This window comes from Arachis stenosperma, chromosome 9 (genome assembly GCF_014773155.1).
Source record: "Arachis stenosperma cultivar V10309 chromosome 9, arast.V10309.gnm1.PFL2, whole genome shotgun sequence".
In the NCBI taxonomy this organism is placed as follows: Eukaryota; Viridiplantae; Streptophyta; class Magnoliopsida; order Fabales; family Fabaceae; genus Arachis; species Arachis stenosperma.
This window is the reverse complement of record NC_080385.1, coordinates 103,191,525-103,213,068: the sequence shown is the minus strand read 5'-3', so window position 1 is coordinate 103,213,068 and position 21,544 is coordinate 103,191,525. Positions and strand designations below refer to the sequence as shown.

The 21,544-nt window shown below is 40.5% G+C and overlaps 2 non-coding genes across 2 annotated transcripts; one reads left to right on the top strand and one right to left on the bottom strand.

Moving 5' to 3' along the window:
• Positions 1–280: 280 nt before the first annotated feature.
• On the bottom strand, positions 281–388 carry LOC130953433 (small nucleolar RNA R71). The gene has a single exon (XR_009075603.1). It is a non-coding gene; the product is annotated as a small nucleolar RNA R71 (small nucleolar RNA).
• Positions 389–12,362: 11,974 nt separating this feature from the next.
• LOC130952271 (small nucleolar RNA R71) lies at positions 12,363–12,470 on the top strand. The gene has a single exon (XR_009074451.1). It is a non-coding gene; the product is annotated as a small nucleolar RNA R71 (small nucleolar RNA).
• The last annotated feature ends 9,074 nt before the right edge of the window (positions 12,471–21,544 follow it).

Genomic DNA, 21,544 nt, shown 5'->3' with positions numbered 1-21,544 from the left:
GCTTAAGCCTCAATTAGTTTCTCTAATGCAACAGAATTGCAAGTTCCATGGACTTCCATTGGAAGATCCTCATCAGTTCTTAGCTAAATTCTTGCAAATCTGTGACACTGTCAAGACCAATGGGGTTGACCCTGAGGTCTACAGACTTATGCTATTCCCTTTTGCTGTAAGAGACAGAGCTAGGACATGGTTGGACTCACAACCTAAAGAAAGCCTGGACTCATGGGAAAAGCTAGTCAATGCCTTCTTGGCAAAGTTCTTTCCACCTCAAAAATTGAGTAAGCTTAGAGTGGAAGTCCAAACCTTCAGACAGAAGGATGGAGAATCCCTCTATGAAGCTTGGGAAAGATACAAACAATTAATCAGAAAGTGTCCCTCAGACATGCTTTCTGAATGGAGCATCATAGGTATTTTATATGATGGTCTCTCTGAACTATCCAAGATGTCTTTGGATAGCTCTGCTGGAGGATCTCTTCATCTGAAGAAGACGGCTACAGAAGCTCAAGAGCTAATTGAAATGGTTGCAAATAACCAATTCATGTACACTTCTGAAAGGAATCCTGTGAACAATGGGACAAGTCAGAAGAAAGGAGTTCTTGAGATTGATACTCTGAATGCCATTCTGGCTCAGAACAAGATATTGACTCAACAAGTCAATTTAATTTCTCAAAGTCTGTCTGGAATGCAAAATGCACCAAGCAGTACTAAGGATGCTTCATCTGAAGAAGAAGCTTATGATCCTGAGAACCCTTCAATGGAAGAGGTGAATTACCTAGGAGAACCCTATGGAAACACCTATAATTCTTCATGGAGAAATCACCCAATTTCTCATGGAAGAATCAAGAGAGACCTCAACAAGGTTTCAACAACAATAATGGTGGAAGAAACAGGTTTAGCAATGGCAAACCTTTTCCATCATCTTCTCAGCAACAGACAGAGAGCTCTAAGCAGAACACCTCTGACTTAGCAACCATGGTCTCTGATCTAATTAAAACCACTCAAAGTTTCATGACTGAAACAAGGTCCTCCATTAGAAACTTGGAGGCACAAGTGGGACAGCTGAGCAAGAAAATTACTGAACTCCCTCCTAGTACTCTTCCAAGCAATACAGAAGAAAATCCAAAAGGAGAGTGCAAGGCCCTCAACATGGCCGAATTTGGAGAGGAAGGAGAGGAGGTGAACGCCACTGAGGGAGACCCCAATGGGCGTGCACTGACCTCCAATGAGTTCCCTAATGAGGAACCATGGGAATCTGAGGCTCAAAATGAGACCATAGAGATTCTATTGGACCTACTTCTGCCATTCATGAGCTCTGATGAGTATTCTTCCTCTGAAGAGGATGAGTATGTCACTGAAGAGCAAGTTGCTAAATACCTTGGAGCAATCATGAAGCTAAATGACAAGTTATTTGGAAATGAGACTTGGGAGGATGAACCTCCTTTGCTCACCAAAGAACTGGATGACTTGTCTAGGCAGAAATTACCTCAAAAGAGACAAGATCCTGGGAAGTTTTCCATACCTTGTACCATAGGCACCATGACCTTCAAGAAGGCTCTGTGTGACTTAGGGTCAAGTGTAAACCTCATGCCTCTCTCTATAATGGAGAAGCTAGGGATCTTTGAGGTGCAAGCTGCAAGAATCTCATTAGAGATGGCAGACAACTCAAGAAAGCAAGCTCATGGACTTGTAGATGATGTTTTGGTGAAGATTGAAGACCACTACATCCCTGCTGATTTTATAGTCCTAGAGACTGGGAAGTGCATGGATGAATCTATCATCCTTGGAAGACCCTTCCTACCCACAGCAAAGGCTGTGATTGATGTTGATGGAGGTGAACTGATCATTCAAGTGAATGAAGAATCCTTTGTGTTTAAGGCTCAAGGATATCCCTCTGTCACCATGGAGAGGAAGCATGAAGAGCTTCTCTCAAATCAGAGTCAAACAGAGCCCCCACAGTCAAACTCTAAGTTTGGTGTTGGGAGGCCACAACCAAACTCTAAGTTTGGTGTTGAACCCCCACATTCAAACTCTAAGTTTGGTGTTGGGAGGTTCCAACATTGCTCTGAGAAAATATGAGGCTCCATGAGAGCCATCTGTCAAGCTACTGACATTAAAGAAGTGCTTGTTGGGAGGCAACTAAATATTATATTTTATCTATTTTCTTTTGTTATTTTATATTTTTTGTAGGTTGATGATCATGAGAAGTCACAAAAACAATTGAAAAAGCAAAAACAGAATGAGAAACAGGAAGAAAAACAGCACACCCTGGAGGAAGAACCTACTGGCGTTTAAACGCCAGTAAGGCTAGCAGGTGGGCGTTTAACGCCAGAAAGGGGCACCAGACTGGCGTTAAACGCCAGGAAAGGGCAAGAACCTGGCGTTAAACGCCAGAAATTGGCACCAGCCCGGCGTTTAACGCCAGAATTGGCTCAAAACGTGATTTTGAATGCCATTTGGTGCAGGGATGACTTTTCCTTGACACCTCAGGATTTGTGGACCCCACAGGATCCCCACCAACCCCACCACTCTCTCTCTTCTTCACCCATTCACCAATCACCTCAACCCCTCTTCCCCAAAAACCCTTCACCTATCAAATCCCATCTTTCTCTTCACCACTCACATCCATCCTTCATAAAACCCCACCTACCTCACCATTCAAATTCAAACCACTTTTCCCTCCCAAACCCACCCATAATGGCCGAACCCTACCCCTCCCCTCTTCTATATAAACCCTTCTTCACCCCTTCATTTTCACACAACCTAAACACCACTTCTCCCCCTCTTTGGCCGAACACAAAGCCATTCCCTTCTTCCTCATTTCATCTTCTTCTACTCTCTTCTTTCTTCTTTTGCTCGAGGACGAGCAAACCTTTTAAGTTTGGTGTGATAAAAGCATTGCTTTTTGTTTTTCCATAACCATTTATGGCATCCAAGGCCAGAAACCTCTAGAAAGAGGAAAGGGAAGGCAAAAGCTTCCACCTCCGAGTCATGGGAGATGGAGAGATTCATTTCAAGGGTGCATCAAGACCACTTCTATGAAGTTGTGGCCTTGAAAAAGGTGATCCCCGAGGTCCCTTTTTCACTCAAAAAGAGTGAATATCCGGAGATCCGACATGAGATCCGAAGAAGAGGTTGGGAAGTTCTTACCAACCCCATTCAACAAGTCGGAATCTTGATGGTTCAAGAGTTCTATGCCAATGCATGGATCACCAAGAACCATGATCAAAGTGTGAACCCGGAACCAAAGAATTGGCTCACTATGGTTCGGGGGAAATACTTGGATTTTAGTCCGGAAAATGTAAGGTTAGCATTCAACTTGCCCATGATGCAAGGAGATGAGCATCCTTACACTAGAAGGGTCAACTTTGATCAAAGGTTGGACCAAGTCCTCACTGACATTTGTGAAGAGGGCGCCCAATGGAAGAGAGATTCAAGAGGGAAGCCGGTTCAATTGAGAAGGCATGACCTCAAGCCCGTGGCTAGAGGATGGTTGGAGTTTATCCAACGCTCAATCATTCCCACTAGCAACCGGTCCGAAGTTACTCTAGACCGGGCCATCATGATTCATAGCATCATGATTGGAGAAGAAGTGGAAGTTCATAAGGTTATAGCCCAAGAACTCTATAAGGTGGCGGACAAGTCCTCCACCTTGGCAAGGTTAGCCTTTCCTCACCTCATTTGTCACCTCTGTTATTCAGTTGGAGTTGACATAGAGGGAGACATCCCCATTGATGAGGACAAGCCCATTACTAAGAAGAAGATGGAGCAAACAAGAGACCCCTCTCATCATGAGATCCCTGAGATACCTCAAGGGATGCACTTTCCTCCACAAGACTATTGGGAGCAAATTAACACCTCCCTAGGAGAATTAAGTTCCAATATGGGACAACTAAGGGTGGAGCACCAAGAACATTCCATCCTCCTCCATGAAATCAGAGAAGATCAAAGAATCATGAGAGAGGAGCAACAAAGACAAGGAAGAGACATTGAGGAGCTCAAGCACTCCATAAGACCTTCAAGAGGAAGAACAAGCCGCCATCACTAAGGTGGACCCGTTCTTTAATCTCCTTGTTCTTTATTTTTCTGTTTTTCGAATTTTAGTGCTTATATTTATCCATGTTTGTGTCTTATGATCATTAGTGTCTATGCCTTAAAGTTATGAATGTCCTATGAATCCATCACCTTTCTTAAATAAACAATGTTCTTAATTGAAAAAGAAAAGAATTGCATGAATTTTGAATTTTATAACAGTTTAATTATTTTGATGTGGTGGCAACACTTTTGTTTTCTGAATGTATGCTTAAACAGTGCATATGTCTTTTGAATTTGTGGTTCATGAATGTTGGCTCTTGAAAGAATGATGAAAAAGGAGACATGTTACTGAGGATCTGAAAAATCATAAAAATGATTCTTGAAGCAAGAAAAAGCAGTGAAAAAAAAAGAGGCGAAAAAAAAACGAAAAAAAAAGAAGAAAGAGAAAAAGAAAGAAAAAGAAAGAAATAAAGTTGTGATCCAAGGCAAAAAGAGTGTGCTTAAGAACCCTGGACACCTCTAATTGGGGACTTTAGCAAAGCTGAGTCACAATCTGAAAAGGTTCACCCAATTATGTGTCTGTGGCATGTATGTATCCGGTGGTAATACTGGAAGACAGAGTGCTTTGGGCCACGGACAAGACTCATAAAGTAGCTGTGTTCAAGAATCATCATACTTAACTAGGAGAATCAATAACACTATCTGGATTCTGAGTTCCTAAAGAAGCCAATCATTCTGAATTTCAAAGGATAGAGTGAGATGCCAAAACTGTTCAGAGGCAAAAAGCTAAAAGTCCCGCTCATCTAATTGATACTGATCTTCATAGATGTTTTTGGAATTCATTGCATATTCTCTTCTTTTTATCTTATTTGATTTTCAGTTGCTTGGGGACAAGCAACAATTTAAGTTTGGTGTTGTGATGAGCGGATAATTTGTACGCTTTTTGGCATTGTTTTTAGTATGTTTTTAGTAGTTTGAGTTGAGTTTTTAGTATATTTTTATTAGTTTTTAGTTAAAATTCACTTTTCTGGACTTTACTATGAGTTTGTGTGTTTTTCTGTGATTTCAGGTATTTTCTGGCTGAAATTGAGGGACCTGAGCAAAAATCTGATTCAGAGACTGAAAAGGACTGCAGATGCTGTTGGATTCTGACCTCCCTGCACTCGAAGTGGATTTTCTGGAGCTACAGAAGCCCAATTGGCGCGCTCTCAACGGCGATGGAAAGTAGACATTCTGGGCTTTCCAGCAATATATGATAGTCCATATTTTGCCCAAGATTTGATGGCCCAAACTGGCGTTCAAATTCACCTTCAGAATTCCCAGCGTTAAACGCCGGAACTGGCACCTAAATGGGAGTTAAACGCCCAAACTGGCATAAAAGCTGGCGTTTAACTCCAAGAAGAGTCTCTACACGAAAAATGCTTCATTGCTCAGCCCAAGCACACACCAAGTGGGCCCAGAAGTGGATTTTTATGTCATTTACTCATCTTTGTAATCCTTAGGCTACTAGTTCCCTATAAGTAGGACCTTTTACTATTGTATTTTTCATCTTGAGATCTTTGAATCTTTTGATCACTGGGAGGCTGGCCTCATGGCCATGCCTAGACCTTGTTCTTATGTATTTTCAACGGTGGAGTTTCTACACACCATAGATTAAGGTGTGGAGCTCTGCTGTACCTCGAGTATTAATGCAATTACTATTATTCTTCTATTCAATTCCACTTGTTCTTTGTCCAAGATATCACTTGCTCTTCAACTTGATGAATGTGATGATCCGTGATACTCATCATCATTCTCACCTATGAACAAAGTGACTGACAACCACTTTTGTTCTACAAGCATACAAGGCTCTAGTGTTTATCTCTTAGGTTCCTGATGCACGATGCATGGTTGATCGCCTGACAACCGAGTGCTCGCCTGACAACCGAGCCAGCCATTCCGTGAGATCAGAGTCTTCGTGGTATATGCAAGAACTGATGGCGGCATTCAAGAGAATCCGGAAGGTCTAACCTTGTCTGTGGTATTCTGAGTAGGATTCAATGATTGAATGACTGTGACGTGCTTCAAACTCCTAGCAGGCGGGGCGTTAGTGACAGACGCAAAAGAATCACTGGATTCTATTCCGGCCTGACCGAGAACCGACAGCTGGATAGCCATGCCGTGACAGGGTGCGTTGAACATTTCCACTGAGAGGATGGGAGGTAGCCACTGACAACGGTGAAACCCTTGCATAAGCTTGCCATGGAAAGGAGTAAGAAGGATTGGATGAAGACAGTAGGAAAGCAGAGAGACGGAAGGGAAAGCATCTTCATACGCTTATCTGAAGCTCTCACCAATGATATACATAAGTATCTCTATCTTTATCTTTATGTTTTATTCATATGTCATCTATACCCATTTGAGTCTGCCTGACTAAGATTTACAAGGTGACCATAGCTTGCTTCATACCAACAATCTCCGTGGGATCGACCCTTACTCGCGTAAGGTTTATTACTTGGACGACCCAGTGTACTTGCTGGTTAGTTGTGCGGAGTTGTGATAGAGAGTTGAGATTGCAATGAGCCCACCAAGTCTGTGGCGCCATTGATGATCACAATTCCGTGCACCATTGGTCCATGTTGTAACTCAAGCCTTCCAAAGAGGTGTTGAGTTGCTCCCAATAATTGTCTGGAGGAAAATGCATCCCTTGAGGTATCTCAGAGATTTCATAAGGAATTTCATCATGCTCTTGTTGAGGTCCATGAGTGGGCTCTCTTGTTTGCTCCATCCTTTTCTTAGTAATGGGCTTGTCCTCTTCAATGAGGATGTTTCCTTATATGTCAATCCCAGCCAAATTGCATAAGTGACAAATGTGATGAGAAAAGGCTAACCTTGCCAAAGTGGAGGACTTGTCAGCCACCTTGTAGAGTTCTAGAGGTATGATCTCATTAACTTCCACTTACTCCCCAATCATGATACTCTGGACCATGATGGCCCGATCCACAATCACTTCAGATCAGTTGCTAGTAGGAATGATGGAGCGTTGGATGAACTCCAACCATCCTCTAGCTACATGCTTAAGGTCCGGTCTTCTCAATTGAACCGGATTGGCTCTTGAGTCTCTTTTCCATTGAGATCCTTCCACACATTTGTCCATGAGGACTTGGTCCAACCTTTGATCAAAGTTGACCCTTCTAGTGTAGGGGCGTGCATTTTCTTGCATCATTGGCAAGTGGAACGCCAACCTTACATTTTCCGGACTGAAATTTAAGTATTTCCCCCGAACCATTGTGAGCCAATTCTTTGATTCGGGTTCATACTTTGATCATGGTTCCTAGTGATTCATGCATTGGCATAGAACTCTTGAACCATTAAGATCCTAACTTGTTGAATGGGGTTGGTGAGAACTTCCCAACCTCTTCTTCGGATTTCATGTCAGATCTCCAGATACTCATTCTTCTTGAGAATGAAAGGGACCTCAGGGATCACCTTCTTCTTGGCCACAACTTCATAGAATGGGTCTTGATGGACCTTTGAGATGAGTCTCTCCATCTCTCATGACTCGGAGGTGGAAGCTTTTGCCTTCCTTTTCCTTTTTCTAGAGGTTTCTCCGGCCTTAGGTGCCATAAATGGTTATGGAAAAACAAAAAGCAATGCTTTTACCACACCAAACTTAAAATGTTTGCTCGTCCTCGAGCAAAAGAAGAAAGAAAGAAGGGGGAGAAGAAGAAAATAGAGGAGATGGAGGGAGATAGAGGTTCGGCCTAGGGGGTAAAAGAATGTTTGTGATGTGTGAAAATGAAGTAGTGAAGAGGGGTATTTATAGGGAAAGAGAGGAAGAGTGGCCGAATAGAATTGGGTGGGTTTAGGAGGGAAAAGTGTTTGAATTTGAAAGTGAGGTAGGTGGGATTTTTGGGAAGAGATATGGAGGTGATTCGTGAAGAGAATATAGGGAAGAGGATAATATTTGATTGGTGAGTGGTGTTTTGGGTGGAGTGTTATAGAGTTGTGTGAGGGAGAGAGAGAGAGAGAGGTGGGTAGGTGGGGATCCTGTGGGGTCCACAGATCTTGAGGGGTCAAGGATTTCTCATCCCTGCTCCTTTTAGGCGTGCAAAATGCCCTTATTGTGCAATCCTGGCGTTTAACACCAAACTGCTGCTTGTTTCTAGCGTTAAACGCCAGATTCTATACCTTTATTGACGTTTAACACCAAGCTGTTGCTTGTTTCTGGCATTAAACGCCATCTTTGTTCCCTTTTCTGGCGTTAAATGCTAGTCTGGTGCCTATTTCTGGCGTTTAACGCCCATTCTGCTACTCTTACTGGCGTTTAAATGCCAGTAAGTTCCTCCTCCTGGGTGTGCTATTTTTTAATGCTGTTTTTGAATTTGTTTTAATTTTTGCAGTTGTTTTTGTGACTCCACATGATCATCAACCTAAAGAAAACATGAAATAACATAGATAAATAAAAATTGGGTTGCCTCCTAATAAGCGCTTCTTTAATGTCAATAACTTGACAGTGGGCTCTCATGGAGCCTCACAGATATTTAGAGCATGGTTGGGGCCTTCCAACACCAAACTTAGAGTTTGGTTGTGGCCTCTCAACACCAAACTTAGAGTTTGGTTGTGGCTTCCCAACACCAAACTTAGAGTTTGAATTTGGGGGCTTTGTTTGACTCTGTATTGAGAGAAGCTTTTCATGCTTCCTCTTCATTGTTACTGGTGCATGAAGTTGTGATCTCAATGGCGCCAACAACTTGGAACACACAATTGTAATATCACTCTTTTTCACAACTTCGCACAACTAACCAGCAAGTGCACTGGGTCGTCCAAGTAATAAACCTTACGTGAGTAAGGGTCAATCCCACGGAGATTGTCGGCTTGAAGTAAGCTATGGTCACCTTCTAAATCTCAGTCAGGCGGATTCAAATGGTTATGGAGTTTTAATAATTAAAATATAATTAAACATAAAATAAAGATAGAGATACTTATGTAATTCATTGGTGGGAATTTCAGATAAGTGTTTAGAAATGTCTCATTACTTTTGAATCTCTGCTTTCCTACTGTCTTCTTCCAATCCTTCATATTCCTTTCTATGGCAAGCTGTATGTAGGGCGTCACTGTTGTCAATGGCTACTTCCTATCATCTTAGTGAAAAAGGTCCTCTACGGTTTCCCGCATGGCTAATCAGCTGTTGGTTCTCAATCATGTAGGAATAGGATTTACTATCCTTTTACGTCTGTCACCACACCCTATAGTCGCGAGTTTGAAGCTCGTCACAGTCATCCCATCCCAGATCCTACTCGGAATACCACAGACAAGGTTTAGACTTTTCGGATCTCAAGAATGCTGCCAATTGATTCTAGCTTATACCACGAAGACTCTGATCTCACATAATGGAAGGCTCTGTTGTCAGGAGAGGCAACCATGCATCGTGGACCAAGAATCCAAGAGATACACACTCTAGCTTTCGCAGGTAGAACGGAAGTGTTTGTCAGGCATGCATTCATAAGTGAGTATAGCGATGAGTGTCACGGATCATCACATTCATCAGGTTTAAGTGCGAATGAATATTTTAGAATAAGAATAAGCATGAATTAAATAGAAAACAGTAGTAATTGCATTAATACTCGAGGAACAGTAGAGCTCCACACCCTTAATCTATGGTGTGTAGAAACTCTACCGTTGAAAATACATAAGTGATGAAGGTCTAGGCATGGCCGTGAGACCAGCCCCCAAAACGTGATCAAAGGATCAAAAGATAATCCAAAGATGTGGTCAAAAGACCCCTAGTACAATAGTAAAGAGTTCTATTTATACTAAACTAATTACTACGGTTACAGAAATGAGTAAATGATGCAGATATCCACTTCCGGGCCGACATGGTGCGTGTTTAGGCTGAGCATTGAAGCTTTCACGTGCAGAGGTCTTCCTTGGAGTTAAACGCCAGTTTGTAACTTGTTTCTGGTATTTAACCCTGCTTTGCAACTTGTTTCTGGCGTTTAACTCTGCTTTGCAACTTGGGAGGGAAAAGTATTTGAATTTTTAAAGTGAGGTAGGTGGGGTTTTTGGGGAAGAGATATGGAGGTGATTGGTGAAAAGAATATAGGGAAGATAATATGATTTGATTGGTGAGTAAGAGAGAGAGAGGGGCAGGGTAGGTGGGGATCCTGTGGGGTCCACAGATCCTGAGGGGTCAAGGATGTATCATCCCTGCTCCTATTAGGCGTACAAAACGCCCTTCTGTGCAATCCTAGTGTTTAACGCTAGATTGCTGCTTGTTTCTCGCGTTAAACACCAACTTTTATTCTTTTCCTGGCGTTAAACACCAGGTTGCAATCTGTTTCAGGCGTTTAACACCAGATTGTAGCTTGTTTCTGGTGTTTAACGCCCAGAATGGTGCCAGACTGGGCGTTAAACGCCCATTCTGCTACCCTTACTGACGTTTAAACGCCAGTAAGTCTCTCTTCCAGGGTGTGCTGTTTTTAATGTTATTTTTTATTTTTCTTAAATTTTTACAATTGTTTTCGTGACTCCACATGATCATCATCCTAAAAAAAAAGAAAATAACATGAAATAACATAGATAAATAAAAATTGGGTTGCCTCCCAATAAGCGCTTCTTTAATGTCAATAGCTTGACAGTGGGCTCTCACGGAGCCTCACAGAAATTCAGAGCATTGTTGGGACCTCCTAACACCAAACTTAGAGTTTGGATGTGGGGGTTCAACACCAAACTTAGAGTTTGGTTGTGGCCTCCCAACACCAAACTTAGAAGTTGACTGTGGGGGATTTGTTTGACTCTGTATTGAGAGAAGCTTTTCTTGCTTCCTCTCCATGGTTACAGAGGAAGATCCTTGAGTTTTATACACAAGGTAGTTCTCATTCAATTGAAGGATCAACTCTCCTCTGTCCACATCAATCACAGCTTTTGCTGTGGCTAGGAAGCGTCTTCCAAGGATGATAGATTCATCCTCATCCTTCCCAGTGTCTAGGATTATGAAATCAGCTGGGATGTAAAGGCCTTTAACCTTTACTAGCACGTCCTCTACCTATCCATAAGCCTTTTTTCATGGATTTGTCTGCCATCTCTAATGAGAATTTAGCAGCCTATACCTCAAAGATTCCCAGTTTTTCCATTACAGAGAGTGGCATTAAGTTTATGCCTGAACCCAGGTCACATAGAGCCTTCTCAAAGGTCATGGTACCTATGTTACAGGGAATTAGGAATTTACCAGGATCCTGTTTCTTTTGAGGTAATGTTTGCCTAACCAAGTCATTCAGTTCAATGGTGAGCAAGGGGGGTTCATCCACCCAAGTCTCATTACCAAATAACTAGGCATTCAGCTTCATGATTTCTCCTAAATACTGGGCAACTTGCCCTTCAACAATGTCTTCATCTTCTTTAGAAGATGAATAGTCATCAGAGCTCATGAATGGTAAAAAGAGGTTCAATGGAATCTCTATGGTCTCTAGGTGAGCTTCAAATTCCTTAGGTTCCTCAATTGGGAACTCCTTTTTGTCCAGAGGATGTCCCATGAGGTCTTCCTCACTGGGATTCACGTCCTCCTCCTCTTCTGTGCATTCGGCCACACCAAGAAAGGTTGTGGCCTTGCACTCTCTTTTTGGGTTCTCTTCTGTATTGCTTGGGAGAGTACTAGGAGGAGTTTCAGTGACTCTTTTACTCAGCTGGACCACTTGTGCCTCCAAATTTCTAATGGAGAACCTTGTTTCATTCATAAAACTTAGACTGGCCTTAGATAGATCAGCGACTATGTTTGCTAAGCTAGAGGGGTTCTGCTCAGAATTCTCTGTCTGTTGCTGAGAGGATGATGGAAAAGTCTTGCTATTGCTAAACCTGTTTCTTCCACCATTATTAAAGCCTTGTTGGGGATTTTGATGATCCTTCCATGAGAAATTTAGATGATATCTCCATGAGGGATTATAGGTGTTTCCAAAGGCTTTACCCATGTAATTCACCTCTGCCATTGCAGGGTTCTCAGGATCATAAGCTTCTTCTTCAGAAGATGCTTTTTTAGTATTGTTGGATGCATTTTGCAATCCATTCAGACTTTGAGAAATCATACTGACTTGCTGAGTCAACATTTTGTTCTGAGCCAATATGGCATTCAGAGCATCAATTTCAAGAACTCCCTTCCTTTGAGGCGTCCCATTATTCATAGGATTCCTTTCAGAAGTGTACATGAACTGGTTATTTGCAACCATGTCAATGAGTTCCTGAGCTTCTACAGGCATTTTCTTCAGGTGAATAGATCCACCTGCAGAATGGTCCCATGATACCTTAGACAATTCGGACAGACCATCATAGAATATATCCAGAATGGTCCATTCTGAAAGCATGTCAGAAGGACACTCTTTGGTCAGTTACTTGTATCTCTCCCAAGCTTCATAGAGGGATTCACCTTCTTTTTGTCTGAAGGTTTTAACATCCATTCAAAGCTTACTCAGCTTTTGAGGAGGAAAGAACTTGGCTAAGAAAGCTGTGACCTTATCCCAAGAGTTCAAGCTATCTTTAGGTTGAGAGTCCAACCATATTCTAGCTCTGTCTCTTACAGAAAAAGGGAAAAGCATAAGCCTGTAGACCTCGGGATCAACCCCATTGGTCTTAACAGTATCACAAATCTGCAAGAATTCAGTTAAGAACTGAAAAGGATCTTCTGATGGAAGTCCATAAAACTTGCAATTCTGTTGCATCAGAGAAATTAATTGAGGCTTTAGCTCAAAATTGTTTGCTCCAATGGCAGGGATTGAGATGCTTCTTCCATGGAAGTTAGAATTTGGTACAATAAAGTCACCAAGCATCTTCCTTGCATTGTTGGCATTGTTGTTATTTTCGGCTGCCATGTCTTCCTCTTTTTCGAGATTCTCTGTAAGGTTTTCTCTATATTCTTGTGCTTTAGCTTCTCTTAGCTTCTTCTTCAGATTCTTTTCAGGTTCAGGATCTGCTTCAACAAGAATGTCCTTGTCCTTGCTCCTTCTCATATAAAAAAGAAGAGAACAGAAAAGAAAGAGGAATCCTATATGTCACGGTATAGAGATTCCTTTATGTGAGTAGAAGAAAAAAAGAATAGAAGAAGGAGTAGAGAAAAATTCGAACACAGAGGAGAAGAGAGGGCTCAAATTTTGAGATAAAGAGAATTGTTAGTAAATAAATAAAATAAATAGAAAGAGATGAGAGGGAGAGAATATTCAAAAATTGTTTTTGAAAAATGGTTAGTGATTTTTGAAAATTAGAGATAGAAAAGTAGTTAGTTGGTTTTCAAAAAGATAAGAAACAAACAAAAAGTCAATTAGTTAGTTGAAAAAGATTTGAAAATCAATTTTAAAAATATTGGAAGTTAGAAAAGATTTTTGAATTCAAATTTTTGAAAAAGATATGATTGAAATTTATTTTGAAAAAGATTTGAAAAAGAAATTTAGAAAGATTTGATTTTTAAAATCAAAATTGATTACTTGACTAACAAGAAACTAAAAGATATGATTCTAGAAATTAAAGATTGAACCTTTCTTAACAAGAAAGTAACAAACTTCAAATTTTTGAATCAATCACATTAATTGTTAGTAAACTTTTCGAAAATTATAAAATTAAGAAAAAGATTTTGAAAATAAATTTTAAAATTTTCGAAAATATTAAAGAGAAAAATGAAAAAGATTTTATTTTGAAAAAGATTTTGAAAAGATATGATTTTTGAAATTGAAATCTTGATTTGACTAACAAGAAACAATTTATTTTAAAAATTTTTGACTAAGTCAACCCAAAGATTTCGAAATTTATAAGAGAAATAAGGGAAAGATATTTTTTATTTTTGAATTTTAATGAGGAGAGAGAAAAACAACTAAATGACTAAAGACATAAAAATTTTAGATCAAAACACATGATGCATGCAAGAACACTATGAATGTCAAGATGAACACCAAGAACACTTTGAAGATCATGAGGAACATCAAGAACTTATTTTTGAAAAATTTTCAAGAAAAGAGAAACATGCAAGACACCAAACTTAGAGATTTTTCATGTTTAGACACTATGAATGCAAAAATGCATATAAAGAACAACAAAAGATACAAAACAAGAAAATATAAAGATCAAACAAGAAGACTTGTCAATAACAACTTGAAGATCATGAAGAATGCAATGCATGAAATTTTCGAAAATGTTTGAGAAAAATAAAATTATGCAATTGGCACCAAACTTAAAAATTTGACTCAACACTCAAACAAGAAACACAAAAATATTTTTGATTTTTGATTTTATGATTTTATAAATTTTTTTGGATTTTTCAAAAATTATTTTTGGAAAAACGAAAAAGAAGAAAAATTTTGAAAGATTTTTGAAAACTTTTTAAAAATAAAATAATGGTTAAAACAAAGAAAATTACCTAATCTGAGCAACAAGATGAACCGTCAGTTGTCCAAACTCAAACAATCCCTGGCAACGGTGCCAAAAACTTGGTGCACGAAGTTGTGATCTCAATGGCGCCAACAACTTGGTACGTACAATTGTAATATCACTCTTTTTCACAACTTCGCACAACTAACCAGCAAGTGCACTGGGTCGTCCAAGTAATAAACCTTACGTGAGTAAGGGTCGATCCCACGGAGATTGTCAGCTTGAAGCAAGCTATGGTCACCTTGTAAATCTCAGTCAGGCGGACTCAAATGGTTATTGAGTTTTAATAATTAAAATATAATTAAACATAAAATAAATATAGAGATACTTATGTAATTCATTGGTGGGAATTTCAGATAAGTGTATGGAGATGCCTCATCCCTTTTGAATCTCTGCTTAGCTACTGCCTTCTTCCGATCTTTCATATTCCTTTCTATGGCAAGCTGTATATAGGGCGTCACCGTTGTCAATGGCTACTTTCCATCCTCTTAGTAAAAAAGGTCCTCTACGGTTTCCCGCATGGCTAATCAGCTGTTGGTTCTCGATCATGTAGGAATAGGATTTACTATCCTTTTGCGCCTGTCACCACGCCCTACAGTCGCGAGTTTGAAGCTCGTCACAATCATCCCATCCCAGATCCTACTCGGAATACCACAGACAAGGTTTAGACTTTCCGGATCTCAAGAATGCTGCCAATTAATTCTAGCTTATGCCACGAAGACTCTGATCTCATGGAATAGAAGGCTCTGTTGTCAGGAGAGGCAACCATTCATCGTGGACCAGGAATCCAAGAGATACACACTCTAGCTTTCGCAGGTAGAACGGAAGTGTTTGTCAGGCACGCATCCATAAGTGAGAATAGTGATGAGTGTCACGGATCATCACATTCATCAGGTTGAAGTGCGAATGAATATCTTAGAATAAGATTAAGCATGAAATGAATAGAAAACAGTCGTAATTACATTAATACTCGAGGAACAGCAGAGCTCCACACCCTTAATCTATGGTGTGTAGAAACTCCACCGTTGAAAATACATAAGTGATAAAGGTCCAGGCATGGCCGTGAGGCCAGCCCCCAAATCGTGATCAAAGGATCAAAAGATAATCCAAAGATGTGGTCAAAAGACCCCTAGTACAATAGTAAAAAGTTCTATTTATACTAAACTAATTACTAGGGTTACATAAATGAGTAAATGATGCAGAAATCCACTTCCACTTTCACGTGCAGAGGTCTTCCTTGGAGTTAAACGCCAATTTGTAACTTGTTTCTGGAGTTTAACCCTGCTTTGCAACTTGTTTCTACCGTTTAATGCCATAATAGGGCAGAAAGCTGGCGTTAAACACCAGTTTGCGTCATCTAAACTCCGGCAAAGTATGGACTATTATATATTTTTGGAAAGCTCTGGATGTCTACTTTCCAACGCAATTGAGAGCGCACCATTTGGTTTTCTGTATCTCCAAAAATTCCATTTCGAGTGCAGGTAGGTCAGAATCCAACAGCATCTGCAGTTCTTTATCAGCCTCTGAATCAGATTTTTGCTCAGGTCCCTCAATTTCAGCCAGAAAATACTTGAAATCATAGAAAAACACACAAAATCATAGTAAAGTCCAGAAGTGTGAATTTTTCTTAAAAACTAATAAAAATATACTAAAAAGTGACAAAATCATACTAAAAACTTTCTAAAAACAATGCCAAAAGCGTATAAATTATCCGCTCATCAGTTGCAGAGGGAGATCCTTGAGTCTTGAATACAAGGTAGTCCTCATTCAATTGAAGGACCAACTCTCCTCTGTCAACAACAATCACAGTTTTTGCTGTGGCTAGGAAATGTCTGTCAAGGATGATGGATTCATCCTTATCCTTTCTAGTGTCTAGGATTATGAAATCAGCAAGGATGTAAAGGCCTTCAACCTTTACTAGCACGTCCTCTACTAGTCCATAAGCCTTTTTCATGGATTTGTCTGTCATCTCTAATGAGATTCTTGCATCTTGAACCTCAAAGATTCCCAGTTTCTCCATTACAGAGAGTGGCATGAGGTTCATGCCTGACCCCAGGTCACACAGAGCCTTCTCAAAGGTCATGGTGACTATGGTACATGGTATTAAAAACCTTCTCGGATCCTCTTTCTTTTGAGGTAATGTCTGCCTGATCAAGTTATTCATTTCATTGGTGAGCAAGGGGGGTTCATCCACCCAAGTCTCATTACCAAATAACTTGGCATTCAACTTCATGATTGCTCCAAGGTACTTAGCAACTTGCTCTTCAGTAATATCTTCATCCTCTTCGGAAGAAGAATACTCATCAGAGCTCATGAATGGCAGAAGTAGGTTCAATGGAATCTCTATGGTCTTTAGATAAGCCTCAGATTCCTTAGGTTCCTCAACTGGGAACTCTTTTTTATCCAGAGGACGTCCCATGAGGTCTTCCTCACTGGGATTCATGTCCTCCTCCTCCTCCCTAGGTTCGGCCATACCAAGTAAGGTTATGGCCTTGCACTCTCTTTTTGGATTCTCTTCTGTATTTCTTGGGAGAGTACTAGGAGGAGTTTCAGTGACAATTTTACTCAGCTGGCTGATACGTAAAAATTTAATTTCACGTATAACCGGCAAGTATACCGGGTCGTATCAAGTAATAAAACTCACTAAGAGTGAGGTCGATCCCACGGAGATTGGTAGATTAAGCAACTTTAGTTTAATGATGGATTTAGTCAAGCAAACATGGTTTGATTTTTTGAGCATTGTGATTTTTGAACATAATTGCAGGAATTTAAATGGCAAGGAATTTAAAGAACTGAAATATAGAAATAAAATGAAAGTAAATAACTGAAACTTAAAATGCAAGAAACTTAAATGACAATCTCAATGAGGTCTTGAGCCTCCTCAGCAGTTTTCATCATGTTTAGTGATCCTCCTGATGAGTAATCTAGTCGCCTCCTTGCTTCTAAGCTTAAGCCTTCATAGAAGTTTTGGAGTTTGACCCAATCACTAAACATGTCAGGTGGACATCTTCTCATTAGTGCCTTATATCTTTCCCAAGCTTCATACAATGATTCCCTTTCCATTTGCCTGAAAGTTTGAACCTCTGTCTTCAACTTGATGATTCTTTGAGGTAGGTAGAACTTTGCTAGAAATCTGCCCATCACGTCATTCCAATTGTTGAGGCTTTCCTTGGGGAATGACTCTAGCCATTGAGTGGCCTTATCCCTCAAAGAGAATGGGAATAGCAGCAGTTTGTAGACATCTGTATGCACTCCATTTGTCTTCACTGTATTGCATATCCTCAGAAAAACAGACAGATGTTGATTTGGGTCTTCAAGAGGTCCCCCTCCATAGGAGCAGTTGTTTTGTACCAAAGTGATGAGCTGAGGTTTCAACTCAAAGTTGTGGGAATGAACATTTGGAGTGGCAATGCTGCTCCCACAATGTCTTGGATCAGGGATGGTATAAGAAGATAACACCCTTCTAGGTGGTCCATCATTGTTGTTGACCCCTCCAGGAGGATTGTGCATGTCGTCCTCCATGACTTGGTCTTCTCCCTCTGATTCCTCCTCTTCACCAACTATCCCCTTTCCTCTTTCTGCTCTCCTTACCCTTCGGAGGGTTCTCTCGTCCTCAATATTAAGTCTATTAGCTCCTGACATAAACGAACAAAACTAAAATCACAAGTGAGACACTCTAGAACTAAAGTGGAATTGGAGTTAGTGAAACAAAGTATCAAACAGTTAGTGGGCTTAACAAAAACAATAATAAAAAAATGCTTAATCTAAACTATCATTCACTTAATCATTGTCAATCTTTTCCAATCCCCGGCAACGGCGCCAAAAAACTTGATACGTAAAAATTTGATTTCACGTATAACCGGCAAGTATACCGGGTCGTATCAAGTAATAAAACTCACTAAGAGTGAGGTCGATCCCATGGAGATTGGTAGATTAAGCAACTTTAGTTTAATGATAGATTTAGTCAAGCAAACATGGATTTGATTTTTTGAGCATTGTGATTTTTGAACATAATTGCAGGAATTTAAATGGCAAGGAATTTAAAGAACTGAAATATAGAAATAAAATGAAAGTAAATAACTGAAACTTAAAATGCAAGAAACTTAAATGACATCAAAGATAAATTGCAAGGAATTAAAGGTTGCAGAAATTTAAAGAGCATAAGAGCAAAGAGCAAGAAATAAAGAGACAGAATGTAGATGACAAGAATAATAAATTGCAAGAATGTAGAAGGGAAATGGGGTAATGGGTGTTCAAACAACTAAGAGCAAGAGAAATGAGAATTAATGATGGAGAGGATCATTAAGGATCAGAGATGCAAATTCTCATGAATTGATGTTGATCAATTCCTTCTCAATCATGGGTATAGATCCATGGCAAGTGGGTAATTGAATCCCAATCTCTTGGTGATCCAATTTCTCTCATCATAGCCAATTGCCACTCTCGTGATCTAATTGTTCATGAGAAGAGATGAAGCTCAATTTCTAATCCAAGCCACACAATTTCCAGAATCTCAACTTAGGGAGGTTACATCTCACATACCAACCAAAGTGTATTGATTAAGGAGATTATGAAAGGATGAACTCTAAACTGAACTATGTGGTTCATTTCTCAAATTCACCACATAATTCATATAGATTAACCCCTCTCTCGACGGTGGTTGAATCTTTGAAGAACAAGAATTTTCTCTTGGATTAACCACTTGAATTGAGAAGGAGAAGATGATTTATTAATGCATTCAAACAAGCAGAGCTCTTCCCCCTAATGAAAGTGGGGTTTAGTGAATCATAGCTCCAATTTCAACAACAATTGCCATAAATGAAAAATAAACTAAGTGTGAAGAAAGATGAAGAAGAAGAAGAAAATGCTTAAAAACTCAAAAAAATGAAGAAAAGTTCCAAGAAGAACCAAAATAGCTCTCCGGGTATCCTCCCGGAAGTGCTAGAGAGTTCTCCAAGTAAAAGTGCTAGTAAGTGCTAAAAGTCTAGAAATCTAAGTGTCCAAAAAAAAGTCCCCCTAAAGTACAAACTCCTTCTCTATTTATATTAGTCCTAAAACTCCTTCAAAGATCTTCAATTGGGCTAGCAATGTAGGCTTCCTCTTTGTTGAATTCTTGGCTCAATGGAAGAAGTATTGCTAGACATGGAAGGAGGAGTTCATTCATATGCTTTTGGCCTAATGGCTTGGCGTTGTTGCCAATAACTTTAGCCTTAATGCACGTTGGCAACGTGCATTATGTTTTCCTGGGAGTGAACTTTGAGACTTGGGCTTTGCTAGCCTAAGTTGTTGCTAACAACTTGTTTTTCTTCTTCTTGACTCTACTTTCATGCTTAATGTAGCCCAGGGTTTGAGTGTCAATCCTCTGCTTTAATATGAACTATCATACATCATTGGAAAGCTCAGAGTGTCTTCTTTCTAATGCACTTAGAATCATCTTAATTGGAGCTTTGTAGCTCAAGTTATGCTTCCTCAAAGAAGGTAAGGTCAGGCTACCAAGTTGTTGCTGAACACGCCCCTTTCTTCTCAAGTTGGCAACGTGCCAAGCCTCCCAAGGCTGAAACATGGGGCTGGCGTTGTCCTCAAACATGCCCCCTTGTTGGCACGTTGGCAATGTGCTCGTGCTCCCCTCCAGGGCTGCTTTCTAGCCTTCAACTTTGCTTGTCACGTTGCCTTGGAACACGCCTTTAGAAGATGGTGTTGGCAACATGCTCGAGTGCTTCTCAAAATAGCTTGTCACGTTGCCTTGGGACACGCCTTTGGAGGCTGGCGTTGGCAACGTGCATGCTTCTTCCCCTGGGCAAGCTTCCTTCCCTAGCTTTGGTTGCTACGCTGCCCCCAAACACACCTTTATTTCCTGGCGTTGGCAACGTGCTCGAGCCTTCCTCAAGGCTCCATGCTTGTTGCTTGGCGTTGTCCTTGAACACGCCTATGTTTCCTGGCATTGGCAACGTGGGTGGAGGCTTGGTGCGTTGCCTTGGAACACGCCAATGAAGAGTGGCGTTGGCAACGTGCTCGATGGGTGGAGATCCAAGGCTTGGTGCCTACCAAGCTTTCCTTCCTGGCGTTGCCTCCAAATACTCCAATGAAGTAGCACGTTGGCAACGTGCTCGAGCTTCTTCCCTGGGCAAATTCTTCTGGCTTAGCGTTGCCTTAAACAACGCCTATACTCCCCACGTTGGCAACGCCCTCGAAGCTCCTTCCTGGCCCAAGTTGGCAACGCCCAAATGTGTACTCCAAGGTTGCTTGGCGTTGCCTTCAAACACTCACCCTTTCTCCAAGTTGGCAACGCCCACATGAGCTTTCCAAGGTTGCTTGGCGTTGCCTTCAAACACTCACCCTTTCTCCAAGTTGGCAACGCCCAAATGAGCTTTCCAAGTTGCTTGGCGTTGCCTTCAAACACTCACCCTTTCTCCAAGTTGGCAACGCCCAAATGAGCTTTCCAAGTTGCTTGGCGTTGCCTTCAAACACTCACCCTTTCTCCAAGTTGGCAACGCCAACAACTCCTCTTCTTCTTGCCCAATTTGCTTCATTCTTGCTTCAATGCTTTCTTGTTTCATCACCTATCATTAACAAGGGAAATTGCTTCAAAGTCTTACCAATCCATGCAATTAATTTCATGAGATTCATTCATACTCATTCATTTATGTATTCTTTAAATCATTTGCATGAATTTGGCTACAATCAACATGTTCCTTGATATTCTCATGCATGAAGACAAAACTCATAAAAATACTTGTTTATTTAGAGAAAATGAGTGAAACTAAGCTAAAACCAACTATACTAACTAGCTAATATAGCAAATATGCAAATGCATCACTGGCCCACTTGTGCCTCCAAATTTCTAATAGAGGACCTTATTTCATTCATGAAACTTAGAGTGTCCTTAGATAGATCAGAGACTATGTTTGCTAAGCTAGAGGAGCTCTACTTAGAAATCTCTACCTGTTGCTGAGAGGATGATGGAAAAGGCTTGCTATTGCTAAACCTGTTTTTTCCACCATTATTAAAGCCTTGATGAGGCTTTTATTGATCCTTCCATGAGATATTTGGATGATTTCTCCATGAGGGATTATAGGTGTTTTCATAAGCTTCACCCATGTAATTCACCTCTACCATTGCAGGGTTC